This window comes from Amblyomma mixtum, chromosome 5 (assembly GCF_055824585.1).
Source record: "Amblyomma mixtum isolate Tamu chromosome 5, ASM5582458v1, whole genome shotgun sequence".
Classification (NCBI taxonomy): Eukaryota; Metazoa; Arthropoda; class Arachnida; order Ixodida; family Ixodidae; genus Amblyomma; species Amblyomma mixtum.
Genome location: NC_143016.1, coordinates 182,792,155 through 182,814,165, shown reverse-complemented (window position 1 = coordinate 182,814,165; position 22,011 = coordinate 182,792,155).

The following is a 22,011-nucleotide window of genomic DNA, read 5'->3' as shown; positions in this document are numbered from 1 at the left end:
CGTAGCCAGCCTGCCTCCAGCAAGCGGACACGCGTCTCTTCTCAAAGAAGGTCACGATGGTCGCGTTTCTGACGTCTTCGAGTAAATGACAATAGTCGGAATACGCAAGACTTGAGCTGGTCTCTTCGTGGAAAGAGTGAGTCCATGCCTGTTGTAGGTGGTCTATTGGCGACGGACGTAGCCAGCTCTCCTGAAGCAAGGGCAAACGCATCTCTTCTCGAAACAGCTGCATCACCATGGCCGCCATTCTGAGATTTTGAAATTATAAGATCGAGCGGTGGGCGAACGTGAGGCATGGCCCTACATCTTCATGACGCAGTGAAGAGTCGGTGCTTGCTCTAGGTGGTCGATTGCCAATGGATGTTGCCAGCCTGCTGGAGTTAGTGGAAACGGAATCTTTTCGGAGGAGGCCAAGATGGTCGTCATTCTGCGAACAAAGCAAGCAGAAGTGGTGGGCAGACGTAAGACGTGGCCTAGCTCTTCGTCTATACAACCTAAAGTGCAAGCGATACCTTTTGTAAATGGTCCATACTGATTGAAAACGAAACTCGCTTCTCGAAGGAGGCCACGATGGTCGCATATTCTGAGGTCAATATAGGATGCAGCAATGTTGGATAGAGATGTAAAGCATGAATGACTTCACCACTTCGTGGAAATAAAGAAAAGTATCGTTGATGCCTATTGTAGATGGCGCAACATAACAACATCTGCCAGAGCAAGTGGAAATGCAAGTTTCTTCTCGAAGCTGGCCACAATCGTTACAGTTCTGGGAACGTTAAAGCAAGCAGCAATCCTGAGCAGAAGTAAGGCGTCTCCTGAGCTCTTAGAAGGTGAAGAATGGAGTCGATGCCTGTTTTAGTTCATTCATTGGCGATATACGTAGCAATACCTGCCAAAGAAAGTGAAAACGAGAGTTTCATCTTGATACAGGCGACAGTCGCTGCCGTTCTGGGAATTTTAATGCGAGCAGCATTGTCGGCGAGATGTGAGGCGTGTGCGGAAAGAGAGAGCTCTTTAAAGAAAAACATATTTTATCCGGCCTGAACATTCCTGACAGGCTGCCCTACGTAGGGGAGGGAATAGAGGAGTAAAGCTGGAAGAAGGGTGGTAGAAAACAGTTCGGTCATTGAAGAGGGTTGCAACACAAGTTCACGGTATGAGGGATTCATTCGATGAGACCGAAGTCAAGTTCTGTGGACGTGCAAACAATGTGGTCAGGTTTTCCAAGGTTTCAACCTGGTGATCAAGGCGACAGGTGTTTCGCGCGGCCTCCAGTGTCCCGTTATTTCTTGGTGACAGTTTCTGCAAAGTCGGTAAGCTATATCGCGAAAAAAAACATCAACAGGAACCTTACGGAGAACAATATAGCGGCACTCCCAGTTCCAATGTGTTCGTGCCATGTACTTGAAGATTTTTGATGCAGGTGCTATTCTCGCACATAGTTTTTTAACATGGGGTGTCCAAGCGAAGCTTCTTTTCATAATAATGCCGAAGAATCCGTGGGTACGTACGTAGGGTAGCAATGTCCCAACAAGAAAGAGGGGATATTCATTTTTTTCCTGGTGAATGCCATGACAACACTTTTTTCCGGGGAAAGATGCAGTCCTCGGGGAGCCAAGTACGTGCAGGTGTTTAGCAATGCTTTCTGAAACGTCGCTGCGTGGCGTGGCGCGATCTGGATACGCTCCAGATGCAGATATCATCTGCATGAAGCGTGATGGGTACTCCTTGTGGTAAGTTGCGTGTTATTTGTGTCAGGGTGAAATTGAACAACAGGGGGGTGAGCAGAGCACCCTGTTGTAAGCTCTTCTCTACTGCGTGACCGTGCTGGCCCGTCCAACGTATTTATAAAAATTGTCGCTAATTTGAATATTTTTCGATCAACTTGAGCAGCTTGCCTTCAAATCCATAACAGGTCAAGGCTGAGAATATGGCATGACGGAAAACAGAATCAAGAGCAGCCTCGATGTAGAGAAAAAGAGCTATTGGAATGCGCCCCGCATGTATGTTTTCTTCAAGTGATGTGACGAAGGCAATGACATTGTCAATTGCAGATGTCTGCTGACGAAACCCGTTCGTTTCCTGGGAAAACACATTGCGGCTTTCTAAGAAACATGTTATTGCGCTCATGGATCATAAGCTGCATGAATTTACCTACACAACTCATTTGGGCAATGGGCCGGAAAGATGAGTAGTTAGTTGGGTGCTTTGCCGGTTTCAATGTGGCAATAATATTGCCAGCTTCCACTCCACAGGTACGCCATTACTAAGCCAGGAAGAGTTTAATATTCTAGCACGCGATACCAGCAGTTTTGAGGTAGCTTTGCAGGAGCTTCATAGCTTACCTGATCATTGCCCGCAGATGTTCTCTTGTTTGACTCAGAGATAGCCATGTTAGTTCTATTATGCTGAACGGTTAGTCTACCGCAGGTACGGCCGCCTGTCGGAGGTACTATTGATAAATAATGCTTTCTGTCGAAGGCTGTGAGCCCGTTGATAGAAGCCTGCAGTATTCCTCCGAAGTTGCTTAGAGATTTTCGTTTATGCACAACGTTTCGTTCATGCAGAACGGGTGAATCCGGAGAGGATGCGTGCGCATACCTCGAACAGTCCGCCAAATTCTTGCATTCGGTGTTCATACATCAAGTGATGAATAGAAGTCTCGCCCCCTTTGTCGACTAAGTTCGTCTAGGTAGCGGTGTCTTTGTGCCTCTCGGCAGGCCCGAAGGTCTTCAAGGATTTTTGTGCGCAAACATTTCCTTTTGGCGCCCCTGCGCATCGCACACAGCCTTTCGTATTCCGCATCATTTCATGGTGCTCTGTCCCTTTGGCTGCGATTTCTGCGCTCGATTCCAGGCAATGAGCTAATGGGGAGACCAATTCTTTGTTCTGGGTTGCCGCTGTTATTACCCTGCTCACTGAATTCCTGTAGGTATCCAAATTTGTAGAATATAAGTTTCCTCCTTGCTCACGTCTGCGCATTACCAGATCATATGATCATATAAGAATTTGGTAATGATCAATGCCACGTGTTTCTAATTCAGCACACCAGAAGCTTTGAGCAGCTCTACTTCTTGCTAAGGTCCCATCAGTGCAGCCGGCAGACCTCGGATGTAGGTAATGCTGCCGTCGTTTAGGGGCTCCATTGAATACTTTGCGAAAGCTCGGCAAGTTTCGCACCTCGCGCCTCGCGCACATGTGCGTGAGCTGCCCCAGATTCCATTGTCCCCACAAATATGTGGCGAAGGATTTGTCGATAATCGCAGTTCAAGTCTTGTTAGGTCTAGCGGCTGTCTGGTTCTATATACACAGATGAGAGTGTAGAATTGCTACCAATTACTCCCAGGACACACCTGTACTCGTTGTCGCTGTGAGGCGGAACTCGAACCAACAAAACTGCAGTATCCTTACGGAAGCCTATCAGCAACCTGCTGACGTCACCTGGCCGCTGCGAATGGATGATGCGGTGGCCGTTAAATCGGAGCTGGTCTCCAACACGCGACTCTGATAGCACAATAAAAGGAAAGCGATACACCCGCACCAGCTGTTGAAAGTCTGAAAGTTTCGACTGTAGACCACGAGCGTTCCACTGAAATATGGTGCGTTTGTGGAAGATGTTGTCAATGGTAGATGACGTCATGATGTTGTACAAGCCATGATTACTGCTGTGGTGAAATGCGCCCCTGTGGGCCATAAGATACTGGCACCAACGGCTCCATCGCCAGAACATCTTCTACCTGTGGAGACTCTTGACGAACGGCTTGCGCGCACAAGAGCTTTGTTGGCTGCAAACAGCATAGGTATCAGTTATCCCGAAACATCTAGTTCTGTGCCAATTTGCTGCTTACGGTAGGCCAGCCTGTCATGTTGCGGTGTCTTAGGTTGAGGGCGCGAGTTGACATGTGTCGCGTCTTGAGTGGAAGGTGAGATTGACTTCAAGACAGACGGAGGTCGAGGGCTTTCCGTGCCTTTTTTTTAGCAGCAGCTGCGTAACTGTTTCCAGCTGTCTTGTCTTAATGAGTTTGTTGATCATTATCTCGGAAAGATGAAAAAATGAATTCAGGATCAGGTGACGTGTCATGATGCTTATACACTTTTGCTTCTTCTTTTAGGGACACCCTCCGCATCATGCGGTTTGTGGACCATTGCAGTTTGCGTATTTTGGTTGCGCTGTCGACCTCCATTCCTTGTGAGAGTGAGGGCCAGCGCATACTTTGTCTCTTTTCTCTGGAATTAGAAACGCTGCGTTGCTGCACCAGGGTATTCAGTAACAGGGCAACTGGAAAAGCCCAGTGTAACCCGTTTTGGCAGTGTGGAATAATTGGTGAATTCAAATATTACGTTGCGGCAGCGTACCTCTCTGATGTTTCCATTGTCTTCACCTATGTAAGCGGTGAGTCTCCTTGCTGAGAGATAATGCCTTGCTTCCGGAGTTACTCATGCAGGTTTTTGTTTGTTTAATTGAGAGGTACGTCCTCAATATTCAGAAGATCATCGTGCACGAGTATGGGACGCGGGCCTCTACAGCCACTCCAGCCACCTCTGTCACTGAAAGCAGACGGTTCGGGGTAGGGAGCAGCGTAGAGACTGAAACAAACAAGCTGCCGCGCTTGCTAAGATAATGTAGAAGCACTTTTTCCTTTTTCCTTCAAGTAACCGTGCAGAAACACAGACGGGACACAGAATAAGAACACACAACGAGCGCTGACTTTCAACAAGTTTGCTTCGAGGCATGCATTGCTTTTACACACTTTTGCCAATCACACAAGGCACAGACACGTGACTCCTGCAATATGTATGATCAATTCCAAGAGAAGCATCGTACATCCAACAGCTGCAGTTCTTTTTGTCAAAAGTACAGATGATTTGGTGGTGTGATACAATAATCTGCAAGCTTATCTATCTCGACTGCCTCAACTATATCGCGAAGCAGCTGCTCGGCGTTTTTATTGATCACTTTACTTTGTCCATGCTCAGTCATGCAAGCTTTGGATGGGCAATCTCTCACATCTATTCCAATATGCCTGCATGCTCGATCGACGTTAATTTTATGTTCTTTCAGTCTTTCGTTAGTGCATCTGCCGGTCTATCCTATGTAGTTGTTTCCACATTTCAACGGCAGGGAATAAACAACGCCTTCTGCAGATTCCACAAACCGAGTCTGGTGATTTGTTGTACACCCGCGCAGTTTTTCTGGTCCTTCGGCGTTGACTCGCCGGCAAAGACTTTGTAGTTTTTTCGGTGCTGGGAGGACAGCATTAACTCCAGCTTTTCGGCCAATCTTTTTCAGGTGGTGGGAGATGTTATGGACATAAGGAAGGGCCACTATTCTTCGTTCATCTTTCGGGTTCCTGCCGCTGTCGCGCAGTTTGTTTCTTGCTTAATCGTTCCGCGACGGCCACAAGTAGGTGCGAGGGATACCCAGCTTCCATAAGGCGCGCACTGTGGCGACGAAAGCTACCTTCCATTGTGTGAATTCATTACTTCTTGAGCGCGTTTGACAAACACAGATTTGCAATTGCCCTTTTCACCAGTTTGGAGTGCGCCGATTGGAAAAGTAATGGCGTCTTGTCGCGTCTGGGTTGATAGGCCCAGCAAACTTTCCCCTTAGTGAAATGACATCTTAGGTCAAGGAATCAGATTGACCATTGTACAGGAATCTCATGCGTTGTAGTTAACGGCTGGAGAGCATGACTAAAGCAGGCTACAGCCTTTAATGTCACGTCTAGGGTGTTCGTGCCGCCTTCATCACCAAGCAGTAGGTACACGTCGACATACCTGAACACCTGGACACCTTCCGCACGGTGCTTCCTTTCAGGTTGTTGAGAAGAGACCTGTCTTATTGTGCGAGGTATAAGTCAGTAAGGGCTGGTGCAATGCACGACTCTATCCACGCGCCTCGTTTATGAAGGTACACGGCCCCTTCCCTAAGCACATAAATAGATTTAAGGTACACGGAAAGATGTTCTAAAACTCCTGTCGACTCCCCGCAGCCGTTTTGGAACGTGATTGCTCCGTAAATGTCAATAGAATTTTCGACACAAATCAGCATTTCAACCTGGGGGATCGATTGATACAAATCTCTAACATTTAGCGAACATTCTGCAAAGTCACTGCTAGAATTGTCACTTAAAATCCTAATCACGTCGTCCGAGGATTTCACCAGGAAAAAGCCGTCACAGGTTAGTAATTTTACTTTTTCGTTTAAGAACAGGGGAACTGTTTTTTCCAGGTACCTTTCTCAGATTTTATGACCCTTAGTGGCCGGTCAGGTTTATGAGTCTTTATTGGAATCTTCATTTCAAGGGATGATTTTTATTATTCACAATACCATGCATTAGGCGGTCAAGCTGTAGGTTACCACAAAGCTTCTTAGCACTTGACTTTGCTTTCCTTAAAACAGAGATGCTGTGCTTGCTAAAAGGCAACCGACGGCGTCTAACGCCTTAGCGCCGCAGATATCCTTGTGCATCACAGCGAATTCCCTCCCCCTCTTTGCCCGAAGTCAGCAGCGGGAGTAAATGTTCTTTCAAGTGCCTGAGCGTACGTCCGACAGGGAGGCCTCTGTTGCGCAATTTTCAGCGTGCGATCACGTCCACTCCGTCTGCGACGCACCTGCTGCTTTCTTGCTGGGTAGCCGCCCGCGCCACGTTTTCTTTGGCGGAGTTCACAACCGCCGTTACCATTACGTTGGGGTTAGCTTTCCATAACTCCTTTCCTTCTCCTGTGGGCGTGAAGGCGACAGGAACTCGAGCAGCACATTTCTTCTTCTAAGACAGGACCGTAAACGAGGTTTGGTCCATGTCATCGGGAGTTTCTCCCAATGGCTCGCAGCTTGCGTGATCTAGCGGTCTCATTTTTGCATCTGTGTGATCGGTGGCCGCGGCTACAGTGGCTTCTGTTGCCACTGCTGGTGTGGACGCCCTATTGTCATTTGCGTGAGTTGCCATGAGTGCAGCATGGGGTGCAGCCGGGGATGGGGCGAGGCTGGGCAGGTACTGCGCAGAGCGGTCAGGAGACCACCCGACGCGCTTCTTGCTTTGGGCCAGGACCCCACAATAGATGCACGATGGATACTCAACACATATTTACACGTGTAGAGCACAATAGCACGAATAAACTGAAATTAAGGGTTCTGCTCCGAGAGGCAGGATATTGACCATGCTTCTCACGGTGTTCCGCCCCTCACAGTCTCGGCATGTCCCGATTTCCTCGTGGACACGGCGATGTCCGGCATCTTGGAGCGCAGTATAGGGTAGAATCTATGTTGGCTTTAGGTGCTTCATTGCGAATGGATGCAGCCATCTATGCAGGAGCCAGTGAAATGGCAAGTAAACCTCCTCTCTTTCCGATGATTGGCAGACGTATAGCCATAATGGGCATACGTAAAGCGTTTCCCGAACTCTACGTGGATAGTGAGCGGTGTAGTCGATGTCTGTTGTATATTGGCCGTGGATTGGCGATGCACTCAGCTACACTCTTAGAAAAAAGGGGCGAATAGGGGGCAGAGGTTAGTGTTTTTGGGGACTAACTGACCTGCCACTGGCAATCGTCCTTTTCGGGACTAACTGCAAAGGGTGTAACTGTTGTCCCCTTCGAAAGGGTGCAACAGTTAGTCCCCGGGAGCACACATTTAATAAAAAAATGCAAACGACGCGTGATTTCCAGCGTAATTTAGAGCGGGATAGTTTCCGATAGAACTTCACACATATAACAACGATAAAGGAAACAGAAATAAACACACATGAAAACACCAGGATTCTAACCGACAGCCTTTGGATTATGAGCCGAGCGCGGATATGACTACGCCACCACAGAGGACAGTCCACGGTAGAAAATAAAAGCCTTGTATGCGAAACACACACACGGTCTGTCTGTACCGCTCAAATTGTTATCGCAGTGTGGTGGTTTTGGTGTCATATGCTTTTGAAAAAACCTGCGGTAAGCTTTAATGCGCACGCACAACGGTATAAATCACGTTTTGGCCAAAAAAGAAGTGCTGAACTGTGTATACATTACGGCCGGTACTTCACAACCCCAACAGTGGTTTTCTTTTTGTTTCTTTTTTTGCGTATAAGGTGGTCTTCTTCCTTGCAATTGGCGGCTGCCCATTACAGCCTGTTGAAAACAAAGGTAGAAGGCGACACTTCGTTTTTTTGTTAGCGGCGGACAGCGGTGACAGGGAATTGACTGCTTCCACTCACCGATTCGCTAAGTGTCGCCGATAATTACACAGCATCACATAAGCTCGTAAACAACGGCAACGGTATGAAACTACGTGTACTTGCTCAACCCTAACTTTTACAACTCACGTTTAACACGTATTGAAGTTCGTAGTAATTGTTTATGCACTTGCACCGCTGCCAGCCGTTTTGGGTGGCACGAAGCCTTTTTCTCAAAGAAAAAGGTTTCCGCTTCGTCACAGGCAGCGGCAGTGCTCTCACTGGCCTTAGACGACATCCATGCGCTTCAAAAATCGAGTACTATTGCAGTCAGAGTCTTCTCGCGCAATTTTCGCGTGCTGCTGTGCTGGGATTCGCCCCCCCCCCCCCCCCCCCCCCCTTAGTCTCTTTCTCGGCAGTTAGTCCGTTGAGTTTGCGCACGGCGCGCATTTTTGGCAAGGATTGTGTCGTGTGCAAATTTAGGGACTAAAGAGCCCTTTTTAGGACTAAAGTTGTCTTTACTCCCCCCTGGGCCGGTTTTTTTCTGAGAGTGTATCTCTGCTGGGGAAGTGGGAACGAGTCGCCTCTCGAAGAAGGCCACGATGGTCGCCATTTCGAGACCTCACCTTGGATACTGTGAAGGGTAGAGTCGGTGCCGGCACTAGGTGGTACATTGCCAATGAATGTAGCCGTCTCTGCTGGAGTCAGTGGAAACGCAAGTCTTTTCTCAAGGGTGGTCTTGAGCGTCTCCATACTGAAATAAAGTATGCAGCAGTGCTGGAGAGACGTAAGCCGGGACCCACATCTTCGTAGACACATTGAAAAGTACAGTCGATTCCTGTTGTCGGTGGTCCATTATCATTGGACGTAGCCTACTCTCCTGGACGAAGTGGAAGCCCAAGTTTCTGCTCGAAGGAGGCCACAATGGTCACGATTATCATATCATCAAACTATACAGCAGTGCAGGAGAGAAGTAAGGCATGACCCCACATCTTTCTGTAAAGAATGCAAAGTACAGGGGATGTCTGTTGTAGGTGGTTTACTGGCGATGGGTGTAGCCATCTATCTCTGTTGCAGCCATTGGAAATGCGTCTCTTCTCGAAGCCATCCCTGCTGAAGTCAGTGGAAACGCATGTATCTTCGCGAAGCAGGCCGCGAAGAGCTCCATTCTGCGATTATCAGAGCATGGACCAGTGCTGGAGAGACATACAACTTTACCTCACATCTTCGTGTAAGCAATAAAAAGTACAGTCGATGGCTGCTGTAGCTGGTATATAGGCGATGAGCATAACCATCTACATCGGAGCAAAGGAAACGCGTCTATTGTCGAAGCCCATGGCACCACCGTCGCCATTTTGAGATTATGCAAGCATATAGCAATGGTGGACAGACATGCGACGTGGCCGCTAGTACGGTCTATGCCTTTTGTAGGTTGTCTATCGGAGATGGACATAGTCATCTCTGCTGGAGCGAGTGGGAACGCATGTCTCTTCTAGATGCAAGCCATGGCGGTCAACATTCTGCCATCGAAGTAAGCTGCAATGGTGCTCAGAGATAAGGCGTGACTCGACAGTAAATGGTAAAGTTGATGGTTTTATTTTCAATATCGATGGACGTAGCCATCCTCGCAAGAGCAAGTGGACGCTCAAGGCTCTTCTAGAAAGTAGGCTACGATGGTTGTGAGAAGCAGCAAAGGTGGACGGACGTAAGACGTGACCGGAGGTTATCGCAGAAACAGCAAAGAATATAGCCGATGCCTGTTGTAGGTGCTCCATTGGCGATTGGATTAGTCAGCTCAGTTGGACCAAGTGCAGACGAGTCACGAGTCTCTTGTCTAACCAGGCCACAGTTATCGCCATTCTGTGAAACTTAGAGCAAGCCGGAATGTTCGGCAGCCGTAAGGCGAGATTCGATGCCTGTTGGGTCATCCATTAGCGATGAACGGAGCTTTCTCTGCCGGAGCAAGTGGAAACGCGTCTGTTCTCGAAGAAGACCACGATGGTCGCCAATGTGCGACCATGGAAGTATGCAGCAGTGCTCGAGAGACTTAAGGCATGACCCCACATCTTCGTCTATACAATGAAAAGTACAGTGTATGCCTCTTGCTGGAGATGTACGCCGCCATCTCGGCCGGAGCAAGTGGAAGCGCCTCTCTTCTCGAACGAGACCGCGATGGTCGCCCATCTGCGACCATCGAAGTATGCAGCAGTGCTGGAGAGACTTAAGGCATGACCCCACATCAATGTGTATACAATGAAAAATACAGACTATGCCTCTTGGTGGAGATGGACGCAGCCATCTCGGCCGGAGCAAGTGGAAACGCATCTCTTCTCGAAGCAGACCACGATGGTCGCCAGTCTGCGACCATCAAAGTACGCAGCAGTGCTAGAGAGACTTAAGGCATGACCCCACATCAATGTGTATACAATGAAAAATACAGACTATGCCTCTTGCTGGAGATGGACGCAGCCATCTCGGCCGGAGCAAGTGGAAACGCGTCTGTTTTCGAAGCTGGGCACGACTGTCGCCATTCCGAGACCATTAAAATAAGCATCATTGCAAGAAAGAAGTGAGACATGACCCGACATCTTCGTGGGCACAGTGAAGGATAGTGAAGGCGCCTGTTCTAATTGGTCCATTGGTGATGGATGTAGCCATCTCTGCTGGAGCCGGTGAAATGGGTCTCTTCTGGAAGGAGGCCAAGATGGGCGCCATTCTGCGATAAATGTAAGCAGCAATAGGGCACAGACGTGTGGCTTCGCCATACCTGATGGTCTAAACAACGAAATGTGCAGTCGATGCCTGTTGTAGGTGGTCCACTCTCCTTGGACATAGCTGTCGGTGTGGGAGCAACTAGACGCGTGTCTCTTCCCCAATGGGATCACGATGGTCGCATATTCCCAGTCCATTAAAGTATGCAGAAATGGTAGAGCGAAGTAAGGCATGGCTCAAGCTCGTGTAAACCATGGAAGGTATAGTCGATGCCTGTTGTAGGTAGCATAACCTAGCCATCTCGGCCGGAGTAAGTAGAAATGCAAGTATTTTGTCGAAGCTAGACACGATCGTCGCCGTGCGGTAACCTTTAGAGCAAGCCGCAATGGTGGGCAGATGTAAGGCGTGTTCCAGGTTTATCGTGGCAACTGAAGGATAGAGTCGATGGCTGTTGTAGGTCATCCTTTGCGATGGCCGTAGCTATCTCTCCCAGAGCAAGTGGAAACGCGTCTCTTGTGAGAGCAGGCTACGATTGCCGCCATTCTGAGATCATCGAAGGAAGCAGCAATCCAAGACCCAAGGCAGACGTAAGGCGTGAGAGATGGGGACAGAGTCGATGCCTGCTCTACGTGGTCCATTGCCATCTAATGTTGACATCGTTGCTGGTGTCAGTGGAAACGCGCTTCTTCTCAAGGGAGGCCACACCGGTCGCCATTCTGCGGTCAAAGCAAGCAGCAGTGGTGCTCATACTTAAGGCCTGACCCGACTTCTTCGTCTATAAAGCCAAGGGTAAAGTTTAAGGCTCGATTGTTCACTGGCGACGGATGTAACCTTCCCGGCTAAAACTAATGGAAACGCAAGGCACTTGTACAACGGAAAGTACAGTCCATTCGTGTGTTATTGGTCCATTCCCCTTCGACATGGCTTGGAGCAAGTGGAGACGCAAGTCTCTTCTCGCGATAGTCGCATATTCTAAGATCATTAAAGTGTACAGCATTCGTGGAGTGTGAGGCGTGACTCTATCTCTTCGTGTAACGTATGAAAGGTAGAGCGCATGCCTGTTGTAGTTGGCGTCACGCATCCATCTCTGCTGGAGGAAGTGGAAACGTGTCTCTTCTTGAAGGAAGCCACGATGGTCACCATTCCAAGGCCTTCACCATAAGCATCATTGCTAGGCAGAGGTGACGCATGACCAGACATCTTCGTGGACACAGTGAAGGCTACTGCAGTGCCTTGTCGGCCGCTGTCGGCTGACCTTGTACCATGCGACGACTTCTGTATCGTCGAATATCAATGGAGGTGGAATTCTAGATATCCGTGGACTCTGCGATGTCAGTGCACGGTACAGAACCCCAAGTGGTCGAAATTTCCGCAGGCCTTCACTACGGCGTCTCTCCTAGCCTGAGTCGGTTTGGGACGTTAAACCCCCCTAAACCATTAACGAAAGTCTGGATCTGAAGACTCAATTTCACGCAGCCTGCACTGCTTGCGTGATGAGCACAGCCGCTCTCTTCCTTCCATGGTGCGCGTCAGAGGAGCGAGCGCATCACTTCCGCCTTATGTTCCAGCTGCGCGGTTCGACACTGCGCATGCGCAGTGCGGCGCAGAGAATGCGGTGGCATGGTTGCCATGGTATTCGTTGCCTTGGCAACGGCGCATGCGCAGTAGTGGGTTTTGGCAGGCACCGCGAAATGCACTTCTGCTAGCCTAATGTAGCTCTCTCCACAATATCTTTTCTCTTTGCTGTGCATCGCAGTCTTCAAATGTCTAGGGCACTAATAGGGAAAAACAAGAGCACTTCCCCATGATTTTGCTTCAAAACATTTTAAAACATCACACTGCTCTGAAACCGAAACTCTAACTAAAATAACTAAAACCTGAGCTTGATGGTCTGGCCTGGGTGAAGAGGCCTGACCGAGACCGACCGAAGGCCACGCTGTGCGTGGGACCTCTTCGTCAGCCAGTATCCATCCTGGTGAAGGACCGCTGATCATGGAATAAACAGGCAGCATGCTTAGAGAGATTAGGCTAGGGTATGACGGTCTGAACATGGCGTATGTTGCCGAGACAGACCGGGTGGATGGAAGGGACGAAGCCAGCAGGGTCGCAATGAAAACATTTTATACGGATAAGCAGAGGACTAATCCAAACCAAAACGCAAATCGAGGGAGCAAGAGCGCGCTTTCATTAAGTCTGCCCTTGCCGTGCCCATAGAGCATCGTTAGCCCGCTAAGGATGACTTCCCGCATTGATTTCGGAGCCTTCCGCGTTGCTTACAGGCGTGCAGTGCGTCTGTGTAGTCAAAGCACCGAAATTTTGTCGGCTATGTAGTTTTCGTTTTTCTAATGACGCGGCAATTTTTTAACGATCTGCGAAGACTCGAAGGCATTGTGAGTGAAGACTCGGTACCTCACTCATTGCACAAAGTAATTTACGTTAATATGCAAGCGAAACACAGATAACAGATAATAAAACATGAACGATAGAGTATACTGGCTAGAAAAGGACGCACGACATAGGGCTAGTAACTCGCCCAGCTCTCTACTCTACTCTAGCGTGGCTATACAGATGCTGTCTTGTACACTGATGTATCAGACATAGCGTGTACCTGGCTAAACATGGTTTAATTAATTCGTATCAGTTCTCTTACATGAATCAAACATTTTGGCAATGATTTGTTGGTAGTGATACATGGGCCCAAACTTTTACATTCTGTTATTGGAAGTGGAAAAGATGAATATCTAAAACAGTCGGTGCGGAATGCATATTCTTTGAAAATTAGCCGTAGCGAAAAAATAGTACAGGTTTGAACGGGTTCAGAAACGGCGATTATGGAACAGCACCTATATCCTAAATTACTCGGCGGTCAGGACTGATAGGGCAGCAACGCGCGTGACAAGAGCTGGTAGAAGTCGGCGAGACCAAGCATCACGAATAAAAGCCTGTTCAGGAACACTTGATACTGTTTCGACGTCATTTTTCCTCCAAATGCGAAGTAACTGGAACAACATTCCCCACGAAATTGCAGCAATCACGTGTCCATCCACCTGCCTAGACGAAGTCACATCGCACTTGCGGTCATAAAAATATATTATATGCATTTGTGTTAACCCCACCCCTCCTTTAATAACATCTGGAAAGGAGTCTTTCAAGAAACAAAAATGAAATGAAATGGAATACACAACATCTAAAAGCAGTGTCCATGCCTTTTGGAGGCAGTAATGTCAATCAGCAGAACACCAATGGCACCTCACCAAAGAGTAGCCTCGCGCTCGCCTTGTTTGTTCGAAGCATAATTCGGTAAAATGGCCACTGAAAAGTACGCTACCTGGTGAACGTTTCCACCTATTCTTTCCTAAATTTATCTCCCATTAATCGTGTAGTGGGAACATGCATCACAACAAAGAGCAGAGTTGGTGACGCTAGCGCAACGGGACGACACAGAGCTGAGCTGACTAGACTGTGTTCGTGCTCTGGGTAGCAACGTTCTGTCGCCTGCTAGTACCATGCCATTTGTGGGGATTGAGCTTTTTGTGGTACCCAAGTTTGCGCCCGCTTCTACCGTTTCGTTCGGTAGAGGGTCTCCCCGTGGGGTGTCCACGAACGGAATGCGGACAGCCGCGCTGCTTGTCCTCCCTTGCAAGGAAAGCTCTTTCGAGAACCGCAGTAAGTCACCCTCCTTTCCGGTCCTTCTCGCTTCGACTTCGTGTCCCCGTTGGGTCACTCCGAGCGACAGTTGGGGGCGTTGTTTCGGCGACAGGTCCCGAGGGGAAATGAGCGGGGAAGTCTCCATTGACTCGGGCAGCGGAAATGTGCGTGGAGTTGTGGCTCCCGGGTGCCCCAGCCTTTGCCGGGGTAGCAAGAGCCCGGGTTTTGACGCGCGCACCTAGTGTGTAGGCTTGAGTCCAGGGCCGAACCTCCGGAGCCCTGTCGCCCGCCTGTGCTTCCGACGCGCTCCTGATTCAGGAGGGCCTGTTTGGCTGGCTCTCTATCATCACCGGCCATTGCTAGGTGAAGACGCGCGATGAGCCATCGACGTGCGATCTGCGTCGTCAAGATGTGCTCCGCGTAACCCTATCCTCTCTCGTGTCGTGTTGCGCCTGATTTAACCCTTTGGCCGGCCGCGCGGAATGCGATCGCCCTTAGCTTTGCCGTCACTGGCGTAGGTCTGCTTTGCTTCGCGCGCGGCTCCGCGGGCCCGCTTTCGGGTGCTGCGGCGCGGCTATAGGTTGCACCGAGGTGTACGGATTAGTGGAGTGTTGTGTAATGCAGCTTACTGTGTAATCAACACTTGTGCTCTCAAAAAAACTCCGCCTTCATTTCTTCAGAGCGAGAGCGCAGGCGCACACCAAACGTTGGCAGTTCCCTCAGCTTGCTGTTGCCCGAACCCGCGTTATGTGGGCGAAGTGCCACCTAATTAACACACCGTCACTGGGTGGTGGCAAATCCACATAACTGGTGGCCCCTGCCGCATAGTAACGGCCGCGCGTAATTATCACGCAATGTTATGCGCACGCCGTTCGGGAGGTTTGCGAGGGAGGGCACTCACGCCGCCCCCGCTTCCTTTCGCACACCGCGTTACGCTGCCGCAGAGAGGTTCCCTCTTTCCCTTCTCTGAACGGAGACACCTCCTCTCCAGAGCCCGGAAGAAGGCGCGTTTCTTCCGGGGCTCGCTCGTCTTCTGGCGGGAGCCGTGCACACGCACGGATTAGAGATCTGCCGCGGAGACCGCTGCCCTTTTCATATCGCCCGGACACCGCGTGGGACTTGACCGCCGCGGACCTTGAGCCAGGAGTCGCGCTAGGTGAGCGGAACCTTTTTCCCCCACATTTTTGCTTGCGTTCTTTCCTTTTCTGCTTTTCGCCCCGTACGCGAGCGTAACACTCCCTCGGTTACGGCGCTTGTATTCTTGTTGCTGTTTTTTATTGCTCGGGAGCAATAAACGCTCATCCGAGTAGAATACTCGTGTTTGTCCTCTCTGACCCGATCTCGCCGTGGTGGCGACTTACCGCACCGCGGGTTGGGGGTCACAGCTCTGACTTCAAGGGCTGGCACGCTGGTGCTAGAAAGCGACAACTGCTTCTAGCCCTTTAGCGTTATGAAAAGAATAACCCGCATACACTGCAATGCAGTGGACTGTTATTTTTTGAAACGTCTTTCCCGAAGATTTGCTCGTCTCCTTGTGCATTTGACGGCGCAACAGGCAGTCGTTGTGGTGGAAAAGGACGACAATGGAGGAAGGACCAAATCACATGAAGGAAACGAAAACTGAGGCCGAAAAACCTTGGTGAGGTCCAATTTCGGGCCTTGCCAGAGGCTGACTTTGGGTTAAGGCTGCCTACATCCGGTGGCATCACTTTCGGGCGCCCGATGCGCTGTTTAGTCCCCTAGTAGAGATAAGTGTTCCGAAATCATCTACCGAGGTATAAAACCAGGTATATGTATCTTTAGTGTGTTATGCTGATTGGAACAGTAATTTCAGTCGTGCTAGTTCGCGCAGTTTAGTAAAGTACGAATAGACGGCTGTTTGATTAGATGGGACGGCGAATCACTTCTGTATATGTTAAAACACGAGTCCGCGTTTTGCTGCACTGCTTCTAGTTTGTTGATAGGGCGCTAAATGTGAACCAAATTGTGTTACCATATTCGAGAGCTGACTCCCATCCCCAATAAAATTTTTTTACAGACCCATCGCCGATGATATGCAAATGCTGTTCCATGTGGAAGCAAACATTTTTACTGCATTTTCATAATTCTTTTACATGTAGTAAAGTAACTTTTGAAATTGAGCCAGGCTTCACATGCCGGAACAATGGGGCCATCACTGACCTCGCCTGACATGCGTCTGCATAACGCAGTTGTTCCTGTCAGTCTCCAAAATAATTTTAACGCGACAGTGTTAAGGGCCCGCGTCGCAGAAAAGCCGGTGTCGTCGTCGGCGTTGGCGGCGTATGCTGTGAGTGAAAAATCCCAGAAGCCCGCTAATTTTCCTCTTCGCTTGGCGCGCACGTAGCGTCATCCTCCTCGTAACCTCCTCCTCGCAATGTACGCCACTGCCCCAACAGATAGCGCGCGACTGCAGCGCCTCCCGCTTGTCTCGTTCGGGAGCAGTGTGGCCGTGCCGTGACGGGACGCAGGAATCACGTGGTGAGCGGCGAACAACGCAGCGCACATCTAAGGCGTGTTCACCACGCAGCTTGCAGCTTGATGCCTGTTCGCTCGGCGCGGAAGCTATGCTGGCGTTCGTGGCATCGAGTTTGTTGAGAGGTCTTCCAGAGACTCCGAGCGATTTGTTCAACCTGCTCGGCGTCGCGCCAAACGGGCGATGACGTTCCGCGGACTCCCTGGCAGGCTGCGACACGCTGCCACGTTCCACTCTTAAAGAAGAGGCTTAAGCGTCCTCCACCTTTTTGTTGCATTACCTGACCGGCAGAGGGCTTTAATTGAAAAAAAAATGAGTTTGTTTAGGGCAAGCACTACTACTAAACTAATATTCTTAGAGAACTAGAAAAAAAAACTTGTCAGCATTAATATTACACGAGCAACATACGAAACATGTTTACACACACAAAAAAAGGCTTGCTTCACCCTGCGCACAGCAGTTATTGAGGCTTGCCATCTCTCATTCTCAACCATTTGAAACCAAACAATTCCAGACAAAAGAACTTTTGAAAGGGAACCAGTCTATGAATGTATTTTTTTCATATATTGGAAAATTTTATTACAGCAATCTCCCCTCGACAGGTTTCCATTCTTTTTCCTATTAACGTTTTTGCTATCGTCAGCTGCTCGATGCGAGCAATTAAAAAAAATTAGATTTTGCTAAGCATTTTATATGATGGACCATTAACTTCAATATTTTTATTACAGTACAGTTGAGTTTCCCCTTTACGTGGCGACGAGAGGAAACACTTGGTGATGATGAAATCGGGATTCTTGATGAATTGATGGTTCGGACTCACAAGCAAACACATCACTCGATGGCGGGAAAAGAAGGTTAGCTATTTATTTACACATAAATAAACAAGAAGAAACGAGCAAGCAGAAAACTATTTACAACATGACTGAACTGTTGATTACACGAAATCAGCCCCCGCTTAAACGAGAGCGCTGAGCCTTCTGTCTCCACCCTTGGCGGACACATCAACCAATAACAAAACAGGCGACACTTCTCTGCTATCGATCATCAGGGAAAGGAAAATAAAGTTCCGTCAGCTAATCAGAGACTGCGAAAAGGATGTCAGCTAATTAAATACTTAGGGACGGAGAGGTTCCGAGCATGCATACAAACAGCATTTAACTCGCTGCATTCCGAACCTCGGCCTTCCTCTTCGTTTCCGTTTCCGTGCACGTGCATACGGGACACACGTATGCCACGAAAACAATCACTGAAGGCTTCTTATAAAATACAGGAAAGCTGTCGCTGAAGTGTCGAGCGCCCAGTGGCAACTACAGCTTAACTATGGGCCTCTTCTGATTATCCGACGCTCATAGACCCATCGGCGCCGCATCGCGTACCGGTCGGCCACCCTACACCTGCGTTTTCACAGTAATCGGCAGGGAAGCGAGAAGGTTAAACAAACATCCACTGGCCACAAACACGACGACTGCAGGCATTCGAACACAACTGCAGAAAGCTGCGCGCTAGAAAGTATCTATGGTGGGGATGCAAGACGGAGACAGAACGAGTGCTCTGGCGACGGTGCCGCCAGCAACAATAGAGCAGCCACCGAGTCTCAGTTGTGCGACCGCGGTTCCACGAATTCGGTGACCCTTCGACCGGGGACAGGTGGACATGTCAAAGTCTCGCTGCGTGCACTGTGCTGGAGGCAGGGTGGCGCATCGAAAATTTGAGCGAACTTCACACCTCCCAACCAAGAATGTCACACGGACACTGGCTGTCAGTGTCAGATTTCAGTTCCGCCGTAAACTTTCAAGCATCACTGCGCGCACAGAAGGTTAGGACATCAGTCAGCACATTCCAGAACTTGCCATGTCCGTTCTCTGCATGCGATCTGCCAGGCTAGCCCGTAACCCTCATTTCCCGCCGTGACTGCCGCAGGGAGCTAAACAGTCAGAGCACTACCGCACAACCGATATGCGTACTAATACTCAAAGATCTACTTTTAGATCCATCGTTTGTGGTTGCTAGAAGAGCAAACACGGAAACAAACAAACAAAAACTATCATTTCAATGCTACTGTTCCTTGCATTCTAGACGAGAGAGTGCGTCAGCACACTTGTTCAGTAAGCCTTTGATATGCACTACTTCTAGGTCATACTTCTGCAATGCAAGCGACCAACGCATCAACCGCGCACTAATGGGCGCTGAACGGGTCAGGTACGTCTGTTCCGACCTTCACTTTAACCCCAAAACACTAGGTATCCAATTTCCCCAGTTCCCACACGACCGCAAAAGCTTCCCTTTCAATTGCAGACCATTTGGTTTGAGCAGGCGTCAATTTATTACTCAAGAATGCAATTGGCCTCTGTTCCCCTTCAACTGACAGCGACAGACATGCTCCTATCGCAATCTCGGATGCATGCTTTGTCAGAAGGAACTTCGGGTTGTGATCAGGTGCGACCAGCTCCATCAACAGTGCCAGTACCCTTTTCACCTCACAAAGCACCTCTTCTGCCTTGTCATTTCATGGAAGGGTATTCCGGACTCGCCTGTTAGTCAGGTCTTTCAATTGGTGCACTACCTTTGAATACACCGGTACATACGATAATAGTTTAACAGGCCCAATACACTACGCGGCTCCTTCTTTGTTTTGGGAGCGCTCATTTTAGTGATGGCGCTTACTCTGTCTGGGTCGGGAGCATGCTTGCCTGACACTACCAATGGCCTAGGTACTTTACCTTCCCTTGTGCGAAATTGTATTTGACAGCGTTTGCCGTTAAGCCTGTCCTTTTCAATGTCTCTAGTAGCACCCGCAGGTGTTTGATGGGCTCCACCCTGGTTGCCGAGAAAATGGCTATATCGTCAACGTATGCAATTGCATACGAAGAGTGTTCTTCTAGGATTTCATTCGTAATCCTTTGAAAAGTTGCTGCCGAATTTCGCACCCCGTACGGCATCACCTTCCATGCACCTTCCTTAGGTGTGGCAGACGCAGTAAAGCGCTGTGACTGTTCGTCTAAGCGATCTGCCAGTATCCCCGCGTCATATCCAATACCGATATATATCTTGCCCTTGCCACCTCATAGAGCATATCGGTCATATTGGCTATAGGGAAGCTGTCTGGTTCTGTAACGGCACTCAATTTCTGGAAATCAATGCACATCCTCACCGACCCATCCCTCTTGCCTACACACACCACTGGGTGCGCGTACGCGCTGTCAACTGAGTAGATGAAATCCCATTATAGTAGTTACGCTTCCTGACGCTCTATTTCCTTTCTGAATGCTTAAGGTACCTTATAAAGAAGCGAAGTTTCTTTTTTGGTGTTGGGAAGTAGCGTTATTTTGTGGCAGCCAACTTTACGTCGACCTGGGCGCTCGGAAAATACTTCGAATGCTCCAGTTATGACATAAAACAGCTCACGTCTCTGTTGTTGCTTCAACGATCCGTCCGAGATCTCTAACTCTTGAGGTGGGTTCTTTATTTTGCAATGTGGGGTCTCATACACTTCACTAAACTCGCCGTCCGAGTCAAAAACCACCCCCACATTCTGGGTTCGTGTTGCGTAAGGCCGCAGCCTGTTCGTATTTGCCCATCTGCTTCCTTCTTGAGTGTCAATAACATAGCTGTTATCTCGCTTCCTCTCCTTTATAACAGCTGGTCCCCGCCACTTCGGCTGCAATTTGCCGACTTGACCACTTTCAAGTATGAGGACTTTATCCCCCTCTCTGAACTCTTTTGCTCTAGCCCTAAGGTTTTATTTGGCTGCATACGACCTCTGTATGGCTTCTGCCCTTTCGTCAACCCTTTTCGCGGCGTCATTGATCTGTTCCCTTAACTCACAGATATTGAGCAGCCGGTTTGTTCAGTCCCGTCGGAGGTGTCCACTCACCAGTCCACGTTTTGTGGAGGATACTGAGCGGTCCATGCGGGGTGCGTCCAAACATTAGTTCAAATGGTGACCTGCCCATCACGTCATGAGGTACCTCCCTGTATGCCCAAAGCATGCATGGAATGCGAAGGTCCCATTCTTGCTGATGATTGTGTACGACATGTCGAAGCATAGCCTTAAATGTTCCGTTCAATCTCTCCATGATCCGGCTACTCTGAGGGTGTTCTGGAGTAGAAAACCGCATTTCAACTCCCAGCGTCTGCATGAATTCTTCAGTTAATTTGGACACAAAGTTGGTTCCCTGGCCATAGCAAATTAGTTCAGGAGTCCCAAACCTAGTGAAAACAATTATCAATGCTTGACACGTAGCTTTGGTTGTCAATTGTTTTAGTGGTATAACTTCTGCCCATGTCGTATACAAATCAACAATGCTTAGCGCATAGCGCTGTCCCCTTGCCAACCCGGGTTCAAGCGGTCCTATGCAATCCAGGAACACCACCTGAAAAGGTGTCTGTGGTCTAGTTAGCGGCGTTATTGGGACCCGGTCTCTAACTGTTGCATGTGAAAACATTTGGCACGTTTAACAGCTGCGGCAGTGGTTCTTCACATCCGTTACTATTGTTCGCCAAAAGAATGCCCTTCTAATCCTCTGCTTGGTTTCCTTTCCCGAAAAATGCCCACCACTTGGTCTGTCATGCGTCAATTCTAGTACGTCACGCCTTCGAGATTCTGGGAGCACTAGCTGCTGTACATCTCTCCATCAATCATTTCTTCATGGGAAAGTAACTCCTCACCTACGACCATCCCGTGGCTACCCCCTCCTGCCTGTCTCCACGCTTCTCGTAACGATATATCGTCCCGCTGCTCTACCTTATATTCTTGAGCCGTCGATGTAGTTTCTTACACTGCTCGTTCCTGCCCTATAGCAAAAGCTTAGGCAACTATAGGCTCCGCATTATCTTCCTCCTCGAACTCGAGTGTAGCCTCTGTTTTGTCCTCATCCACCCCGTGTGTAAAGCTCAGCTCTTGTTCGAAAACAACTCTCTCTTCTGCATCTGCCACCTGCTTCTTTTCGATTCTTTGAAGCGGTGAATGAGTTTCGGGTGTCAGCAACGCACCTA